The sequence below is a fragment of the Cynocephalus volans genome, chromosome 11 (genome assembly GCF_027409185.1).
Source record: "Cynocephalus volans isolate mCynVol1 chromosome 11, mCynVol1.pri, whole genome shotgun sequence".
Taxonomy (NCBI): Eukaryota; Metazoa; Chordata; class Mammalia; order Dermoptera; family Cynocephalidae; genus Cynocephalus; species Cynocephalus volans.
The window spans coordinates 97,817,948-97,837,099 of NC_084470.1; the positions used below are offsets into that span (position 1 = coordinate 97,817,948).

The 19,152-nt window shown below is 42.1% G+C and overlaps 1 protein-coding gene across 1 annotated transcript in view; it reads right to left on the reverse strand.

The window, feature by feature from the left end:
* RAB7A (RAB7A, member RAS oncogene family) overlaps window positions 1–18,908 on the reverse strand; it is a 61,269-nt gene extending 42,361 nt beyond the window's left edge. The window contains exon 1 of the mRNA XM_063114109.1: window positions 18,683–18,908. The gene's annotated coding sequence lies outside the window, so the exon portion shown is untranslated. The remainder of the gene's footprint in view (window positions 1–18,682) is intronic.
* Between the last annotated feature and the right edge of the window lie 244 nt (window positions 18,909–19,152).

A 19,152-nucleotide genomic window follows, 5' to 3' on the forward strand; every position in this document is an offset into this window, starting at 1 on the left:
AAGAACAAAGGCTCTGAGCTGTGTGCTGGGCAGAAACATAGGCATTGCATCTGCCTTCTCCACACTGACATTCCCTGGCTAACATGTTCAGAAGGAGCAACAGGAATGTTAGGTCCTGCCGGCCTATGTAAATTGTGGCCGAGAGGTCCCCAATAGGATAACGAAGTCCTGTGAACCAGCCAGTGTTGGGAGTCAGGGAAGTGGCAGGGGTGATGTCCCCAAAGTCACTGGGGGTCACTGGAGTGCTGCTGAGTTTCCTGACTGTACGATGTAGGAGTGTGGCCTTTCTGCTGTGACGTTTTCTCCTGCTTGTAACAGTGGTGTGGAGTAGTCCCTCTGAGAGGCCTGACCAAGCTGTGGGCCCTTCAGCCAGCCTGAGCTTCCATGGGGTGATCTGGGGCAAGCCAGATGTCCTGGGGGTCAGGGGAGGTTTATGGCAAAAGACAACAGCCCAGAGGGATGGAGGGGTGGCAGGAAAGTGGCTTTCGTGGGGCAAGTTGCAAGTTCCCAGGTACCTGGTATTTTCACGTTAGGCAGCAAATTTGTTTCAGAAAGCCATCAGGGAGCTTTCTCGAGGGTTCCTAAGGAGCCTAAGGAATGTCCAGCAAGGACCCCAGCCCTCATGCATGCCAAAGCCGCACTGTGTCTAGTCTTTAGCTTTTGGTGACCCTGCCCACTGGTAATGGTGGCCAGGGACAGTCCTTGAGTCTGACTAGATAAAAATGTCTTTCACTCTGGGGACAGGCCAATTAGCTCAGTTGGTTAGAGCATAGCCCTGTAACACCAAGGTCAAGGGTCTGGGTCCCCATACTGGGTAGGGCCCCCCCCAAAAGTCTTTTATCCCAAAACAGCAGGACCAAGGGAAGCAAGAAGAGGGCTGGGGACAGGGTGGGAGGCTTCTTGCTCCCCCTTTGTTCCCCAGTGTTGGTTTTCTTTATGCCCAGCAGCCCAATGTGTGGTCACCCAGTGTTGCTCTCCTTAAAACGCATCCTTGGCTCTGATCCCCTTCAGGGCAAGTCCCAGTTACTTAGTGGACTTTCAGGACCCTCCGTGACCTGTCCCCTACAGACCTTTTCACCCTCTCTTACCCTGCAATTTCTACTACACACACCAAACTGCTCAATTTGCCACAGATACTATCGCACCTCTGTGCCTTTGCACATGCTGTTTCCCCTCTGGGAAGCCCACGTGCCAGGCACCTGGACAAGCTTCACTGGACTCCCCGAGAGGGATCAGACACAGATCCATGTAGACCTCACGGTCAGCTGGGAAGATGAGACAGGGATCTGACTATCTACAGAACACAGTCGCTGGCTCACAGGTACAAAGGAAGGACAGCATTGCACAGGGCACACCCACCTGCTGCTGGAAGTATTGGGGCAGCTTCTGAAGGAGGTGGCTCTAGCGGGGCCGTGCGTGTATGTGACCACAGGAGACGGAAAGGAGACATTCTGGGTGGACGGATTCACAGGAGCACACAGGACAGAGGTGGGGCACAAGGCTGGGGAGTAAGGGGTGCACCAGCCCCCTTGTTTCCAGGACAAGCCCCAACCGGTGCCTGTTACTCTAGGTCCACACTTAAATGCCCCACAGCTCAGGGCCCAGAAAGCTGTTAGCTCCCACGGCTGAACACTGTGCTAATGAGACTTTCTCTTTTATTTATGTGAGCTTTAGGCCTTGGCTGGCTGGGCCAGTGGCTGCCTGTCATCTCTCTCATTAGGTCATGCTATAATAGGAGAATTTAATCCATTTACACTTGAAGTACCATTTTGATTCCCTTCTTTCCTTTTCTGTATATTTAGTTATTTCCATAGCGATTACTGATTACGATTACTATCTTAAACTTATAACAACCTAGTTTAAATAATACCAATTTAATTTCAATTGTATACAAACACTCTGCTTCTATACATATCTGTCCTTCTCCCTTTATGTTGATATTGTCACAGATTACATCTGTATATATTGTGTGCCTATTAAGATAAATTTATAACTGTTTTATGTTTTTGCCTTTTAAAACACATAGGAAAGAAAGAGGAGATACCAAAAGGACAATAATACCGGCTTTTACATTTATCTATGTAGTTACCTTTATCAGATTTCCCTATTTCTTCCTATGGCTTCTAGTGTCTAGTCTTTTCATTTTAGCCTGAAGAACTCCCTCAACATTTGCATATCTAGAAATATCTTAATTTGTCCTTCATTTTTGAAGTATATATTTCATTTTGCTGGATACAGAATTCTTGGTTGACAGTTTTTTTCTTTCAGGACTTTAAATATGTCATCCAGGCTGGCTGGTTAGCTCAAAGTTAGAGCACAGTGCTGTTAATGCCAAGGTCAAGGGTTTGGATTCCTGTACTGGCCAGCGCCAAAAAAATAAACAAACATGTCATCCTGGTGCCTTCTGGCCTCCATGATTTCTTAAGAGAAACCAGCTATCAAAATCCTACCAAGGATCCTTTGTATATGAGTCAATTCTCTTGCTGCTTTCAAGTTTGTCTTGGGTTTTTATCTTTTTTTTTTTTAAAGCTCAAAATCTGTGGCAAGCTTTTGTTTGTTTTGTTTTCTAATTTTATTTTTCTCCATTGTACATGTTTATGGTGTACAGTTGGTTGTTTTGAGAGTTTTTATAATTTAAATATATTGTGTCTAAGAGTTGATCTCTGAGTGAACTCGTCCTTGTAGTTGTAGTCCTTCTCGGATGTATAGATTTGTCTTTCATCAGATCTGGGAAGTTTTTAGCCATTAATTTTTCAAAAATGTTTTGTCCCTTTCTCTTTTTATTCTCCTTCTGGAATTATGATGTGTACATTGGCTTGCTTGATGTTACTTCTCAGGTACCTCAGGCTGTGTTAATTTTTCATTCTTTTTTCTTTCTATCCCTGAGAGTGAATAATTTCAATTATCTTACCTACAAGTTTGCTGATCCTTTCTTCTGCTTGCTCAAATCTGTTGTTGAGCCCTTCCAATACATTTTTCATTTTGGTTATTGTACTTTTCTGCTCCAGAAATTTTGTTTGGTTTCTTCTCATAATGTCTACCTCTTTCTTTATATCTTATTTTGTTCAAAGATTGTATTCCCGATCTCCTTTAGTGCTTTGTCCGTGCTTTCCTTTAGTTCTTTAAGCATACTGAAGACAGCTGGTTTAATGTTTTTGACTAGTAATTGCAATTTCTGGGCTTTTGCAGGGACAGTTTCTGTTGAATTCTTTTTTTTTTTCCCTGTGGATGGGCCATACTTTCCTCTTTCCTTCTACGTGTCATACGTTTTTGTTGAGAAATTGACATTCTGAGTATCATAATGTGAGACTCTGGAAATCTGATTTTACCCTCTTCAGAGATTGCTCAGTATTGCTTGTTGAGAGCTAGAACTCTCCATCTGTGAGCATGCTGCTCACTTAAGAAAGATCAACAGCCTCTCCTTCATGAAGCACTGCCCTGGTTGTTATAAGTACCCAGTTCAGGTTCCAGAGTTCTAAAATAGTTTATTCCAATCACTCCTTCCAGACCAATGGCTGACTTGGTGGAAGGACTGACCCTTAGAGCTTCACTCTGCTGTTTTGCATGACATCACTCCCAGTGAGTGGTCTTTTAATTCAAACAGCAATGGCCAAGTACAATTTTTAGACCTTGGACAAACTCATTCAATCCCTGAACTGCTGCTAATTGTCTCAGCAAAAAAGCCAGTTATGCGTATGCTCTATTGAACACACAGACATGATCTGTTTTCCAATTGTAGTAAAGGATAGTGATGTGTCACCCATGTAACTCCTTACTCAAATTTCTTGTGACCAAAGAATACCACCACAGGAAAGGATCTGATATGCATGCGGCAGAAGAAAATAAAGACAACCCAATACAAAAGCAGACTCAAAACATCAAGCTAGTGGATCTTGGGTTTAAGCACTGTTCAAAACACTAGAAGTGAAACGCAGTATTAAGAAGTTAAGAAGGAGCACGACATAGTTAAGACCCTTGATGATATTTTACATCAAGGGTCTTTACTCTGGAAACAAATGCTCAATGCCCTGAAGCTGCAGCTGGAGTTAATACTTCTAACCCTGGGCTGAGTACACATAAAAATTTGAATATTTCTGAAATATTTAGCTCCCTTTGTCTTAATGGAAGCATGTACAAGGACACTTCAAAAAGTTCATGGAAAAATAGAATTAAAAGAATACCAATCTTTCCATCAACTATTTGAAGTACACTTTGAGAAAGGATACAAATAATGCTCTACACAGGGAAAGTTCTTAGCTCTCATTCTAGAAGTGGAAATCTCTAACCTCCTCTTTCTAAAACATGCCTTTTTTGAGGCAATTAATTTTTATCTATAGGGTAAGCCAGGACTTAGAATGCTTAGGAAACTGATGTTCAAAAAGTTGGTCAGCAATTCCCACTAAACAAGTTCTTCTTTCAAAACAGCCAAAACTACATGAGCAGCTAACCAGCCAGTGGCATACATATGACGTGATCACTGGTGAGCTACAATAGGAGAAGGTGAGGGCTTCTATTCTGTATCACCAGGAACTGGTACCAGCCTGGGCACCACACCACACCTGAACTGCCAGGCATCTACAGTTAATCCGCTTTTCAGGATTAATCTGCTTCTCCTTCACTGACTGCTGCGCTTGCCGTGCCCACCCCTCATCTGTGCGAAGCCTGTCAGACAGACACCATCTTAGACTAGGCTTGCCTACATCATGCCTATGCTATTCCACCAGCAAATCCCTTCTATTGCAATCCTGACATTCCCTTCTAAAATGTAAACATAAATAGATCACCATGACCAAAATGTGGCTAATGTGAAAATGAGTCCCATGAAGCCTTTGTTTTTAGCCACATCACAGTATTTCCTACATGAGCTGTTGAACATTAACACACCTGAAAACTAGAAAACCCACCTGATCATCTGAGCAGCACCGCTGAGCATGCTTCCTTTCTTAACACGTTCAGCCTCAGTTCTTCCCCTCACTGTCCATTCCTACCATATCTTAAATCCCTGCCCAAGGACATTTGCTTACCTGGACAGCCCACTTCCCTGTGCTGCCACATTGACATATTTGGAAAGTCACAGGTCCACTTCTCCTCCTCTTCCCTGGATGCATCCCTCTCAGTCAAGAAAACCCAAGTGGGGGAAAAAACTTTGCCCCCACATCAATTCAAAATACATATTCCAGGTGAGGCAGATTCACATGTATTATCAGTGAACATTCTAAGGTGTGCTCATACATATTTTTAAAGTAGGGTACAGAACAAGCTATGTTCCCATTTGTGTTTATTATCCTATAAAACTTTTTTTGTAGTTCAAAAAACAGTTTTATGTGGTTCAACACTGCCTCTAGGTAGGTAGGAATTCAAGTGGGACGACTTTTTTCAAGGTTTCCTTTTGTACAACTGGTTTTATCAAATATATTATTGCCTATTCACAAAAAAATTAAAAATTATCCTGTAGCCTACTACCACATCTTAACTTTTTTCATACTACATCATCCTCTTTTATAGGTGGCGCTGCACATGTCAAACAGCCAAGCAGAAAAATTCTTCCAGGACAGGAGCTGTCTCATCCTTTGGCATTTCCCTGGCATGGCAGGTGGCACAATGCATCCTCTAGGTGCTTGCATGGTGACTACACACTCCCCTTCCCCAGGCAGAACCTGGTGTTCCCTACCACTGCAGTGGGAAGCAGAAAAGCCAACTTACTTCTCAGATTCTGACAGGAATTGTTTGATTTTGGCCTCTGAACAGGTAACATTATTCCAAAACTGTGTATATCATCTGGGGGGGTCTGAGAGGCATTGAAGGGCTGCCCCACACATGCCCCTCCTTCTCACACACATAGTCACATGGGGCATCTTTCTAATACTGCCTTATCTCCCCACCTGGCTAAAAGAAACCTGACCACAAGGTTTCACCTTTCACAGAGACAGCTCCCCTATCCTCCTCCCACCAGATAGTGGGTACTCTACAACTCCACACTACTTTATGGGCTCACAAAATTGCAAGTCACAAAAGACAGCCATTTGGCAGGAACATCTAGACAGCTGCATACAGACAGGATTTCATATAACATCCAGAAATTATTGGCTATGCTTTCAGAAGATAAGAGAAAAAAAGAAAGACTTGGATGACCCAGTACTTTTTTCCTGCCTAAAAGGCAATCATTTTTCCCAATTCCGACTGCTAATATTTCTTCAAAAGCAAAAGTCAGGATCAATGGTCTACTCTTTATCTGTGAAAACTAATTAAACCACTCTTTATCTGTTAAAATAGATAATGCATAAGGCAAAAAAGAAACATTTTTAATGTATGCAAATCCTGGGACATTCCTATGGAATCTGCCATTAAAAACCCTCCTCCAGGAATCAAATTTGTCAAGTTAGACCACATAACAGTTATCAGTAAAAATCCATCTAGATTGCAGATTATGAAGTAACTGTATAGGTTGAAATTCTGCAAGAAAGACCAGAGAAGGCAAAACATGAAATGCTTAGAAGCTTCATGAACATAACTTAAAATCTAACACTTGCTTGCCAAGGTCTTTTTTCAACCCATTAGATAAAGCAAAGATATGTACCTCTGTCCCACAGCTACTGCCTTGCACAAGGCCTGGGACATAGTAGGTGCTCAAAAAAAACCTATCAACTGAAAAAGCAATTTATACAGTATTTGTCCCAGATACACTGTGGGAGGGGGAGAAATTCAGCTTCTTCACTCTGCTGGAGCATCTTAGGAAAGGCTTTCTCTAAATTTCCTGATGAATGAGCCTGCCAGTCAAAGTGACCAAGGGGCGAGGACAAGGGGTAGAAAGGGCACCTATTGAATCAGAAGTAAACGTATGTGAGCCTACCTTCAGCAGAGTTCTACGGAAATCTTCCTAGTTTATCAAAATATGTTATGAAGCAGAAGCAAATAAGACCGCAGTACTGTCCCGGAAGCAAATAACGGAAAAGAGTTAAAAAAAGACACAGGTAGGTGGGAAATTATTGTGTGATAAAAAAAAAAAAAATTCTAGTCAGTGAGGAAGGGATAACAGACAATACAATAAAACACTGGGACAACTACGCATCCTGAAAAAGAACCTGACATCGTATCATATGGAAAAATTCTAAATGGGCTAGAAGAAAACATTGTTTTTATTGTCCTCAAGTTGGGGAAGGCCTACATACAATATAAAACCCAGAAAACAAAACAAATCAACAGATTTGACTACAGAAAATTTTCTGTACAACAAAAACATGACATCAGCCAAACCAAACCAAACCAAGGGATACAAGCTAGGAACAATGTTTGCAACAAGAAAAAGGATCAAAATTCTTGCCATATGAAAAGTTTATTCCCGGTACCAGCCAGCCACCAAAACAAACGAGGTTTATAAATGGGGGCAAGGAGGACCTCACCTGAGCTTTACAAAACAAGAACCAATTCACAAAAAAACATAAATAGCTAATAAGTATTTTTTAAAAAGCTTAATCTAACCAACAAAGAAATGCCAAGTCTTAAACAATTAGGCATCATTTAAATTTTTCCCACTCATTAAACTGTCAAAGAATAAGAAAACTGACAACTGGCAACTATACAAATGGAATTCTCAAACTACAAATATTAAGTACAAGGGAACTTCAAAAAGTTGATGAAAAAATAGAATTAGAAGATAATATGAATCTTCCATGAACTTTTTTTTTTTTTTTAAAGATGACTGGTAAGGGGATCTTAACCCTTGGCTTGGTGTTGTCAGCACCATGCTCAGCCAGTAAGTGAACCGGCCATCCCTATATGGGATCCGAACCCAAGGCCCTGGTGTTATCAGCACCTCACTCTCCCAAGTGAGCCATGAGCCGGCCCTTCCATGAACTTTTTGAAATATCCTCATATACAACTTTCCTGGAGGTAGTATGGCAATGAAAAATTTTAAGTATGTATAACCTATACCTTAAGGAAATGACTGGATAAGTGGGAAAAAACAAACATTAAATAGAGGATGATTAAACCATGGTAAATGCAAAACTACAGTCACTAAAAACAATATACTTACAAGAAAAGGTGTCTACTACATATAACTGAATTTTTAAAAAGCTAGCTGCAGAACATTGAGTACTGTATAATCCTACTTAAATTTTATAAAAAACACAAGTTTTGAATTATAGTCGCCAAATTATCCAGAAGGATAACAGAGAAAACTATTCACTTTAAGACATCTAAGCTCCTACTGTAATTTAGAAACAAGTCTTTTTTTTGTTTTTTTTTTTTTGCGGGGATCTGAACCTTTGACCTTGGTGTTACAAGGCCACGCTCTAACCAACTGTAGAAATAAGTGCATTTTCAAAGAAAAATCTAACCACCTAGCAATGAGGTCATCCTTGCCTCTCACAAAGAAATGAATGGCAAGGCTCCGGTAGGTGATAATTTTTAAAATGGTTAACAGGGTTCTTTTAAATTTCTGATGGTGTCATCTTGCCAGTTAGGATATTGCAAAAGCCACTGCAGTATGACCAAGAGCCAGAGAATGTCAAAATATGAAACCCACTGATTTCAAAAAACATGAAGAGTTTACAGGTATTTCTTTTTTTCAGCCAAGGATCACAACAAATGTATATGTGTCTATCAAAAGCTACTTGGGTAATCCCTTTAGTTTTTTTTTTTTTATTATTCGAATGGTTAATCTTTGGCGAAAACAGATAAATCAGTCTGGGACCCACACTTAAGGCCCTCTCCTAGGGTAGATAAGACACACATACAAAATCCACAGTAACAAAATAATCTGTTGCAAGTCACAGGTATTCAGTAAAAGGTAAAGAATAGCATGTGCTGAAATGGTCAGGAAAAGCCTTAAAAATGGAGCTGGGCCCTTTTGCCTTGCTGCACTCCTGAAAGCAATATAGGTCCCCAGCAGATCTACTGGAGCCACCTGAGAAAATCTGGCCAGGGTTCTTGCTCTTGCTGTGTCTGCTCAAACCAGCGCCACCAGATACAGAAATAACGGCCTTAATATGTGTTGCCAGTGTTTCCATCAGTACGTGAAAGATATAGGCTTCATCAAGTTGGACAAAGTGATCTTCCTTGAATGGATTATCCAAGGCATCCACCCAACGAAAGAAATCATGCTAGCTCTTTGTACATAAAATTAAAAAAAAAAATTTTTTTTAAATGGAGCTTGTATATATGAGTCAGACAAGATGCCAAGAGGTAAAGAGTCCTGGAGATGGAATACAGAGATGAAGGGAAGTGGCAAAGGTAAGTAACGCAGCTCAGAGCAACATGAGGTCTGCTTCAAAAGAAGGACAAAGCTAGGAAGGCAAGCTGGAGACAGTGTGTGGGGGCCTCAACCAAGGGCAATGGAAAAACACAGGGTTCTAACGACAGGAAAGGAATAGGACCTAAGGAACACTTCACAACTATCTGGCAGTACTTTACAAGAAGGATTTGTGGACGAGAGGGGGCAGCTGGGTGGTGGTGGTGGTAGGAATCAGTGGAAAGATACTCAGTGTAAGTCTACAGAATTCCAACATTGAAATTGTGGAAGACAAGGGAGGGCCCAGACTCAATTTTTCTTTCATACCTACCTTCACGCAAATTTCAAGGCGTGTGAATTGAGGTTACCACACTTATCACTTAAAAGAAACAAATTTCTTAGGATAAGAAGGTTATTAGTGAGTAAAGATGATGGGCAACTTGGTATTTAGAACTAAGTTCTTTTTCTTTTTTATGGGGGGTGGGGACTGGCTGGTATGGGGATCAAACCATTGACCTTGGTGTTAACAACACTGCACTCTAATCAACTGAGTTCACTGGCCAGCCCCAGAACTAAGCTCTTTTTTAGCATTTAAATCACCAGCTAACTGGAACAAGAATCTACAAACGAGGAGTTCTTTCCTCCAACAGCTAATACATAGCACAAGCTAAGTATGATACTAGTACTAAGTCCCAAATATTTTCAACTCTGTGCCTTCCAAGTCCACAGTAGAATTACACCTCTTGATTCCTTGTGTGGTGTGACTCATTCTGGCCAATGAGTTGTAAGCAGAAGTGACATGTCATTTCTGTGCTGGAACCTTTAACTGTAGAAGCAATTCCCTTTGCCAAGACAGACAGCAATATTCCACATCGTGGCTGCTCCTTCAGCTAGAGTAAGAATGATGCAGCGCCTATAGAAAACTCATGCTGAACATGTAGCATGAGCAGAAAATAAACCTATGTTGGTTTTTACCTCCTGGAGGTTATTTGTTACTACAGCATACCCTATTCTGCCTGATACTGCTTGAAAATTCACCACATGAAAACTCGTATTTCAAAAGAAACACTTAAATAAAACTGAATGACAAAGTTTACAAAGGCTGTTCTTCCACATTAGATGCTATTCTTCCTCCTACCATTATTAGGGTTAAAGAATCATCTGCCAACTGGCTGCTAGTGCCAGTCACACTACTTGATGGCTCCATGATACTGAGCATATCCTTTTAGTCTGTTTCCTCATCTGAAAAAAAGATGGTGACAAGTCAAATGCTGTTTAGTTTGAACTTATGAAGCTTAAACAAAGTAACAGTTAAGCTCTATAAAATATAAAGAGATCGTTCATATATATAATTATTCCAAGTGTCACATTTCCTTGGGGAGGTAAAAAACAAAGGCAACTTTCACAAAGAAACAAGTTCCTTGGAAAGCAATTTTTCTTAAGAGGACTTTGCCTCCCAGATCGGTAGATTCTTGAATACGATGCTCCCACTGTTTTCAAGCTTTCTAAATCCAGGTACCACACCAAGAGTTAAGAGTCTTTAATAAGAGACCAGGATGATGGTAACTTTCTTATCTTTTTGACAAGACAGACTGGAAAACAGTAAAGCAGATGGTTACATAAAAACCATTTTGCAATAGTTCAAAGCTTTTGATATCAACCATACACTATGTCAGGCATTTATTTAACCAGTAGAACAGACTGCCCATAAATTGCCAAAAGGAGCCACAATGGGCTGGCTGCCTAAGAGGAAAACCAAATTAACTGCTCTCTTCCTCTGCTGCATTCCCCAAAACAAGCTCCTACATTTAACCTGATGTAAAAGACACTTCTAAGCAAGCACCTCTCTGAAGGTTTAAGCACAACACTTGTATTTCAGATCTGGTCCCACTATCTCTTAATGTTTGTTTCTTTAGGCAAATTACAGCATCAAAGTCATTCCTTATCCATAACTGGGTGTTTTAGTCCATTTTGTGTTGTTATAACAGAATTACCTGAGACTGGGTAATTTATAAAGAAGAGAGGTTTATTTGGCTTACAACTCTGGGACAGCTGCATCTGGCATGGGCCTCAGGCTGCTTCTACTCATGGCAGAAAGTGGCAGGCTGCCGGTGGGTACAAGGAGAGAGGGAAAGAGAGGGAGGGAGAGGGAGGGAGAGGGAGGGGGAGGGAGGGGGAGGGAGGGGAGGGAGGGAGAGGGAGGGGAGGGAGGGGAGGGAGGGGAGGGAGGGGAGGGAGAGAGAAGGTACGAGGGTCCTTTAAACAATCAGCTCTCATGGGAACTAATAGAGCAAAAATTCACTCACTACCCCTCCTCCCCTGGGGAGAGCATTAATCCATTCATGAGGGATCTGTCCCCATGACTCAGTTTCCAACACTGCCACATTGGAGATTACATTTCCACATGAGTTTTGGAGGGGACAACACATCCAAACTTCATCAGTGGGGTACCACCTGCCTTACTCAATAGGGTTGTGAGGTTCACATGAGAGGATTACGCCCGGTCTATTCTGGCATTAATCAAGTGAAGCATCACTTTGTCCAGCACAAATCCTTCAACATGGCACTGCAGTGACTGCCTTCCCTATCAAGATCTGGTCTCCATATATACAATCATTCCCAAATTGGAGAGACTGCAGTCCCTGAATCCATTTACTTGCTTATGCCATTCCCTCCCACTATGATAATGGTTTTCCCAAGTCTCCCACTTTATCAATTTATCCAAAAATCCACTCAGCACCTCCCTAACCACCCCAGCCACTGAACAACTCTAGTATTTTCTTTAAGCTATTGTTATGACTCTCATCTGCCCTGTTTTTACTATTCTTGAACCTCCAGGGCTCTTATTTTACATTCCCCACAGCTGCCAGTAGTGTTTTCTTATAGCAGACAATAAAAATCTGTCAAATGAACACAGAACATGTAGTTTATCACTCAGGAAAGCTATAGATATTAACCAATGGCACAGAAGCATAACTTACATGCTATTAACAGTAACTTACTCTGCTAAGTTAGAACCGGAAAAATTTAAAACAAAAGTTTAAGTATATTTCAAGATCCATTCCAGAATAACGATTCATCTCTGCCCTCAAGGGGCTTAAAGTTGGGGAGGGACAAAGTCACATAATATAATTTCATTCAAATATACTCCATCAAATTAAGGTCCAAAGTAGACGTACAAAGCTCAAGAACACTCAGCCAAAAAGCTGGTGGTCAAACTCCAGCTGATATCTAAATGGTCAATCAGAACATGCAAAAGAGACCTAATTCTGGCACACATATGAGGGAATCTGATATCTTAAGGCGTCAAGTGGCAGCCCGAAGAAGAGTTCTGAACAAAAGCACCACCTACTATGGCTAGATTTATACCCCACAGATGATTCTTTGGGGCGAATTCCACCACCAGGAATGGGTGCAGATTATAAAAGCAAACTAATCCACAAGGGCAACTATGGAGGGCTATCTGCTTACTCACTAGATTGAAGCCATTCTGCATATTTAACACCAACAGATTTAAGTCCTATTTACAAGAGGTAGTCTCAAACTATGACACATTTTGCTTCAGGAACAACCTTCCCCCCACCCCTCAAGGTTTCCCTGCACTAGTAAGGAAACAGGCTGTGCTATGAGGCCATAACGAAACAGGCTCCCATCAGAGTGGCTAAAATGAAAAAGAAAATAAAAAGTGTTAAAAAGGATGTGGAACATATGGAACTCTCATATACTGCTGATAGGAGTGTAAACTGGTACATGAACTTTTGAAAACTGGGCGTATCTGCTAAAGCAAAACAGATATTGTTATGGGCTGAATTGTGTCCCCCCAAAATTCATATGTTGAAATCCTAACCCCCATGTCAGAATGTGACTTATTTGGAGATAGGGACTTTACAAAGGTAATTAAAATTAAATGAGGTCATCACGGTAGGCCTATAAGAAGAGGAGATTAGGATACAGATACATACAGAGGAAAGACCACGTGAATATACAGGGAAGAGAAGTCAGTCACCTACAAGCCAAGAAGAGAGGCTTCAGAAGAAACCAATCCTGCCAACACCTTGACTGGAGACTTCCAGCCTCCAGAATTGCAAGAAAATACATTTCTGTTGTTTAAGCTACCCAGGCTGTGGCATTTGTTAAGGCAGCCCTAACAAACAAATACAGATACATACCCTAAAACTCAGCTTTTCTAATTAATAAGTACATTATGATACATCATACAATGAAATACTATTGGGCAATGAAAACAAAGGTACAACTCGACTTAACAACAAAGTCTCACAAACAACACTGAGAAGAAACTAGATACAGAAGAACACATAGTGTATGATTCCATTTACACAAAGTCCAAACGAGGCAAAATTAGTCTATAGTGTTAGAAATCAGCAGACTGATTACCCAGGGGTAAGGGGATGATAATGACTTGAAGGAGGCATAAGAGGGCTTCTGAGTTTATGAAAACTCCAAGCTGTTCACTCATCTGTGCACTTTACTGTATTAGTAAAATATAGAAACGGTTAGAGCACAGCCTCTTAATACCAAAATCACAGATTCAGATCCTCATACCAGTCGGCTGCTAGGTAGATTAGATAGATTAGATAGATAGATAGATGACAAATTACTTAAAAATAAATGCAACACTTTACTTCTCCAGTGTTACCATGGCAAATACACCTTTTTCTTGAGCTGGACGCATCAGTTTCTTCACCTGTTGTTATTAAACGTTTGAAAATACAGCTTGTCCCATGATCCCAGCTTCTCATCACTGAGTGTTTATTAGGAAAGGACCACAGGCCAAAGGATCCAAGACTGTCCAGTCTCCTCCACAGTTGAATTCTCACACCATGTTTTGGGGGATTCAATTTCATTAAAGTAAGGTATAAAGTATACATTCAAAGGAAATAAATAACCAGTTAACACTCTGGTCTTCCTCTGGGTAATAAATCACAAATTTTTATCCTTCATATATCTGTATTTTCCTTTAAAATAAAAAAAAGAACTGACTAGTTTAATAATCAGCAAAAGGACATGTCATTAAAAAAAATGTAGTGAGAGAAAGATACTTCTTCATAAGAGGTCAAATGTTGAGGCCTTTTGGGCACTAGTGTATAATGGAAAAGGCAGGACAGTGCACTGGAAAGAGCACTGAGCTGGGTTTCAGTAGACCTAGATAAGCTTTCCATCTGGGCTACCTGAGCACCTGCCGTGGCTACCTCAGGCAGAAACAGAGCTGTTGTGAGCACCAAATGAAATATGTAAACTGTAAATACCACACAAATATTAAAAAGCATTTAAGGGTTCAGATCCACATACCAGCCAGCCACCAAAAAAACCCCAAAACCCCAAAACAAAAACAATTTAAAGAAAAACATTGTGTAGGAAGATTTCCACAAAACATTAATGCTCTTTTAACAACCATAATGATGCGGGTCGGAGGATTTGAGAGTGGCTTTTAACCTCTGGGCTGCTCAGATGACCCAGAGTTATGTCAGTGGTCCCCAGATCTCTAAATGCAGATAGTATTGTTGGTAGGTTGACTAAATACCATATGTAACAGGCACTATTTTTCATAAAGTCTATGCTGGGTTTTTTTAAGTTTAATTAATAGTAGTTTGGACATCATGTACTCTCAAACAATTCAAACTAAAAAGTTTACCAAATGGAAATCAACTTTTTTTATTACACTTACACACAAATACTTGAAACCAATGATGTAACTATTTACTTCACTAAGTAATTTTCAAAGAACTCCTGAAGTGAGATGGGTAACCCCCAGAAGAAAGCAAGTAGTAAGAAGAAAATCATCTTTATTTGAAAGGCTGGGCTGAACAAAGAACGTCCTTCACTCTATCTGGCAGCAGTCACACCAGCAAGACTATCTTAAAGACAAACAAAGCTGCAGAGTTCCTAATACTGCCCAGGTCCTCAGGCTTCCCTTCTATGCTTCCTCAGATTTGCTCTGTCTCTGCGGCAGGCAGTCCTACACGACCAGGAAATGGACAACAGATTCAGGCAGACTGATCTCCACAGCAGTGATGACATCACCAAAACAGAGAGCCCCAGGCGAGACTCCAGGCCCCACGCGTTAAGTACTGAATCTTCAGGCAAATGGATTAGGCCAATTCCGTAAGTCACTGCTGGAACCAACTCCCAAGCTTTCTTCCTCCCGCAAGGAGACATTCTGCAAGTAGCTATTCTTAAATTTGTTTTTGAAATCACAGCCTGGAGTACTAAAATTGAAACCAGTCAGATACACTGTAAAAGCCTGTTTTGATTTCACCCACATCACTTTTACCTTTTGATTCACAAATCACACTGACCACAACCACCATTAAAAGATTTTAAAAAACAAGTTTTAAAACATATATACAAACTATTTTTTGTCTTTAATGCTATATACGTGAAAGAAAATCAGAATAGAGGGAATATGTGAGAACAAATAACTGAGAGATCAACACATGGCAAAATGTTTCTGCAGCAAACACACACAGAAGCACAGTGATCGATTAGACAGCATTAATAGATAAGGGACTGATAACACAAAGGAATGGATGCCTGAGAATACAATGGCAACCTCATACAGGAAATAAGAATCTGCAGTCCCTTCAGAAGATGACATCAGTGCCAGGGGAAGCACCTTCCTCAGGAGGACTCCTCCTACTCCTTACTTCCCCAGGAAAACCTCACCTGCAGCTCCCAACCCAATATCTGCTCAAATCTATCTCAGCCATATTTGTTGAATTATATGGATGGAAAGTTGGACAATTTATCATAGGAAAATGATGAAATATTTACTTCAAATACCAGAGAGGAATGGTGCATAAGGCTACTCTCACATATCTCACATATGGTCTGGGTTTGCTAGATCTTTGCATAGAAAGGTTAATGCCAAGTGCAGGGCCAAAAATGTTATTAGCGCAGATCTCTTTGAAGACTTATTAACAGCTTATCTAATAACAAAAACTTCTTCGCCTCACTTGGTGGTAGGATCAGAAAACTGATTCAAAGCCACACTTCACTATAAAGCAATGGTCTTTAAGTATGGGTTTGGGGGCTTAAGCACAGTTGGCAAAAAAAAAAAAAAAAGAAAGAAAGAAAAAAAATTGCCCCAGGTGCTCGCTAACAATTACCTGGAGGTTTGTAATAAAACTATTTTTAGAGGGCTTTCTCCCACATTCCACCTTTCTGTTTGTTTACTCATGCAGTTCTATCACAAATTTAAAACCTAAATCCCCTTTTAGAAAAGGGGATCCAGGGCATAGGGTTTTTACTTAGAATGGTATTGATGTTATGACTGGTAGGTGCTACATTATAAACTTTGTCAGCTGACAAAAAAAAAAAAAATCCAGTGTGCCAAATGTTCCTTAGCTCAAAGACACTGCAGTGCAATGTAATGGCAGTGACATGTATGGACTCTCTCTTGAGTGAACAAAAAATGCCACTAGGGCAAAAGCAGAAACAAGTTTAGTGTTGAAGGTCACTCTTCAGAAGACATGATCAATGAAAAACTGTTAGATTATCTTCCGCACTCCTTCAAGAGCAAACCACATAAATGCTGTTGTTAAAATTAACAAAGTTAGCCAGAACACCAAACTGTTTGGATTACTATTACTTGCAGAGATAAGAAATAATTCCTATTTCCAAAGGCCTCATGTTCTACCACCAAGACATTCCACAACAGAAGTCCTGGCCATGATCACTTACCATTTTAAAATTCCTTGAGGACAGTAACCATGTCTATCTCCCTAAGCCAATATTCAGCAATGCCTGACACATGGTAGATACTCAAAACATTTCATGAATGAATGAAAAGGTGGTCATCATTACTCTCCTCTAAACTCAAACATTTCATGAGGCTACAGTACTTATTACTTACATATATTGGGATGGGTAGCAAAAAACAAACAAACCAAAAAAAAAAGGGCATATTAGAACACAACAGGGTTGTGGGCACTAAATTTTAATTTGGACAGTATTTTCCGGAGAAGGTGTACTCTTAACTCACTTTCCAGTTCTTAGACTCAAATCTGAACAAAACCTCCCAAGTTTGAAGAGAAAGAATACTAACATGAGACTTTATTAATCCATAGATGAGAAGTCATGTGGCTAATCAGCTGTGCTAAGTCACAAGGAAGGGACAAGGGCCTGTTCTTTTGGAATCCAAAGATGCAGTCTTTTCAGTAGGGGAGAACCAAGTGACCAGACACCCATCCACTTAGGTTGCAAGAAGAGCGTCAAGTAGCAGGTTTGCCAGGCCTAACTCAACTGACAAAAAAATTTAGGCAGCAAAATTTTTCAAGCATCAATTAAATACCTTGCCAAAATTCAACAGCTCTTACTTTAGTGACACTACACGACCATAATATGCTTTACAAGTCACAACTACAAATGTCATATCTTATAGCTTTAAGGTAGAACTAAAGCTACAAGAGAGGCTTTTAAACGACTTCACTAGAAAGGAAGCGGAGGCAGGCAATGAAAGACAGACAACGGGTGACAAAAGATACATCTCAAGCTTTGGGGACACCTAAAAGCAGTACAATCTAGCAGATGGGTACAGTGCCCTGGAGTCTTACTGTCTGGTCTTAAATCTCTACTCTTAGCTCTGTGACCTTGGACAAATGACTTAACCTCTCTGTTCTTCAATTCCCTATCTATAAGCGAGCACAAGAGTGGTACCTGTGGGTTGTTCAGACAATTAAACACAATAATCTGTGTAAAGTTCTTGCCATGAGGCCCAGCATACAATAAACGTTAAAATGTTTGCTACTATTTTTCCCAATACTCTATTTTTCCGAACCAGTAGGTATGAAGCCGGAGCTGAATGCAGTAAGAGGCCAACAACACGGTCGGAATTCAAACACAGCTCTACAGCCACACATCCCAGTATGTCTGAAAACTTCTTTCAGGATTTACTGTAACGTGCTAATGACAAAAAGGTGCCTGTCTCCGCGAACCAGAAGCATCTCACATGGGCACAGTTTTAGAGGCGAGCCCAGAGCACGTGACTTGACTCACTGCCCTGACTCAGTGGCTGTCGGGGAACCTCTCCCACCAACGGGGTCAGGCTGCTCCCCTGGAGAGACAGAAGGGACGCGACTCAGCCCCGGCGTCCCAGGCAGGCAGCGGGCGGGTCGCCCTCCGGCCACCGCGTCCCGCAGCGGCGCAGCGCTGCCCACGTCAGGAGACCCTCCAGGATCTCCGGTCCTGACGCCACCCGTAAACAAGCGCCCCGGGGTCGGCAACCCAGCCAGAGGTCACACCCGGCGACCTCTGACCTCTCCCGGACGGGCGCGGTCCGGCCTTCCTCTGGGGCCTGAGCGGCGCCGTTTCCCCTCGAGGCCTGGGCCCGGGCCCGGAGCCCGCCCCGGACGGGAGGATGCGAGGCCCCGGCGACCGAGGGGCTGGGGGGGATGGGGCCAGGCCGCCGGCTCGGCTGGGCCCGCTGCTTACCGCGGCCGCTACGCTGGGGACTCCGGGCCGGGCACGTCGCGAAAGCTGCCGCCGAGGAGGAGACTTAACGGGGGATGAGGGCAGAGAAGGCTAAGTTCCGGCGCTAGCAGGAACCTCTGCGTTTTCCAAACCTCCAGCGCCACCGCCGCCTTTGGGCTTTATGGCCAGACTCCGGCTTCGCTCCCACTTCCGCCACCGCCGCCGCCCCGAGCGGAAGTACCTGTCACGGGACGCCGGACGCCGGGGTGCGGGGGAGGAGCCGCCTCATCCTCCCCTCCGTTCCGGCGGTCTGGAGCTGAGGCACGGTCACGTGGAACCAACATGTCCGCCCCCTGTGGGCGTCGCCATCTTTGAAGCTCGAACAGGAATCAGGACGGCGCCATGTTGGAGCCGCAAGCCTATTACAGCAGAATAAAGAATGCTGGAGACAGGAAGAGAGTAAACAGGCTCTTTCAGTAGTCCCTGTCTGG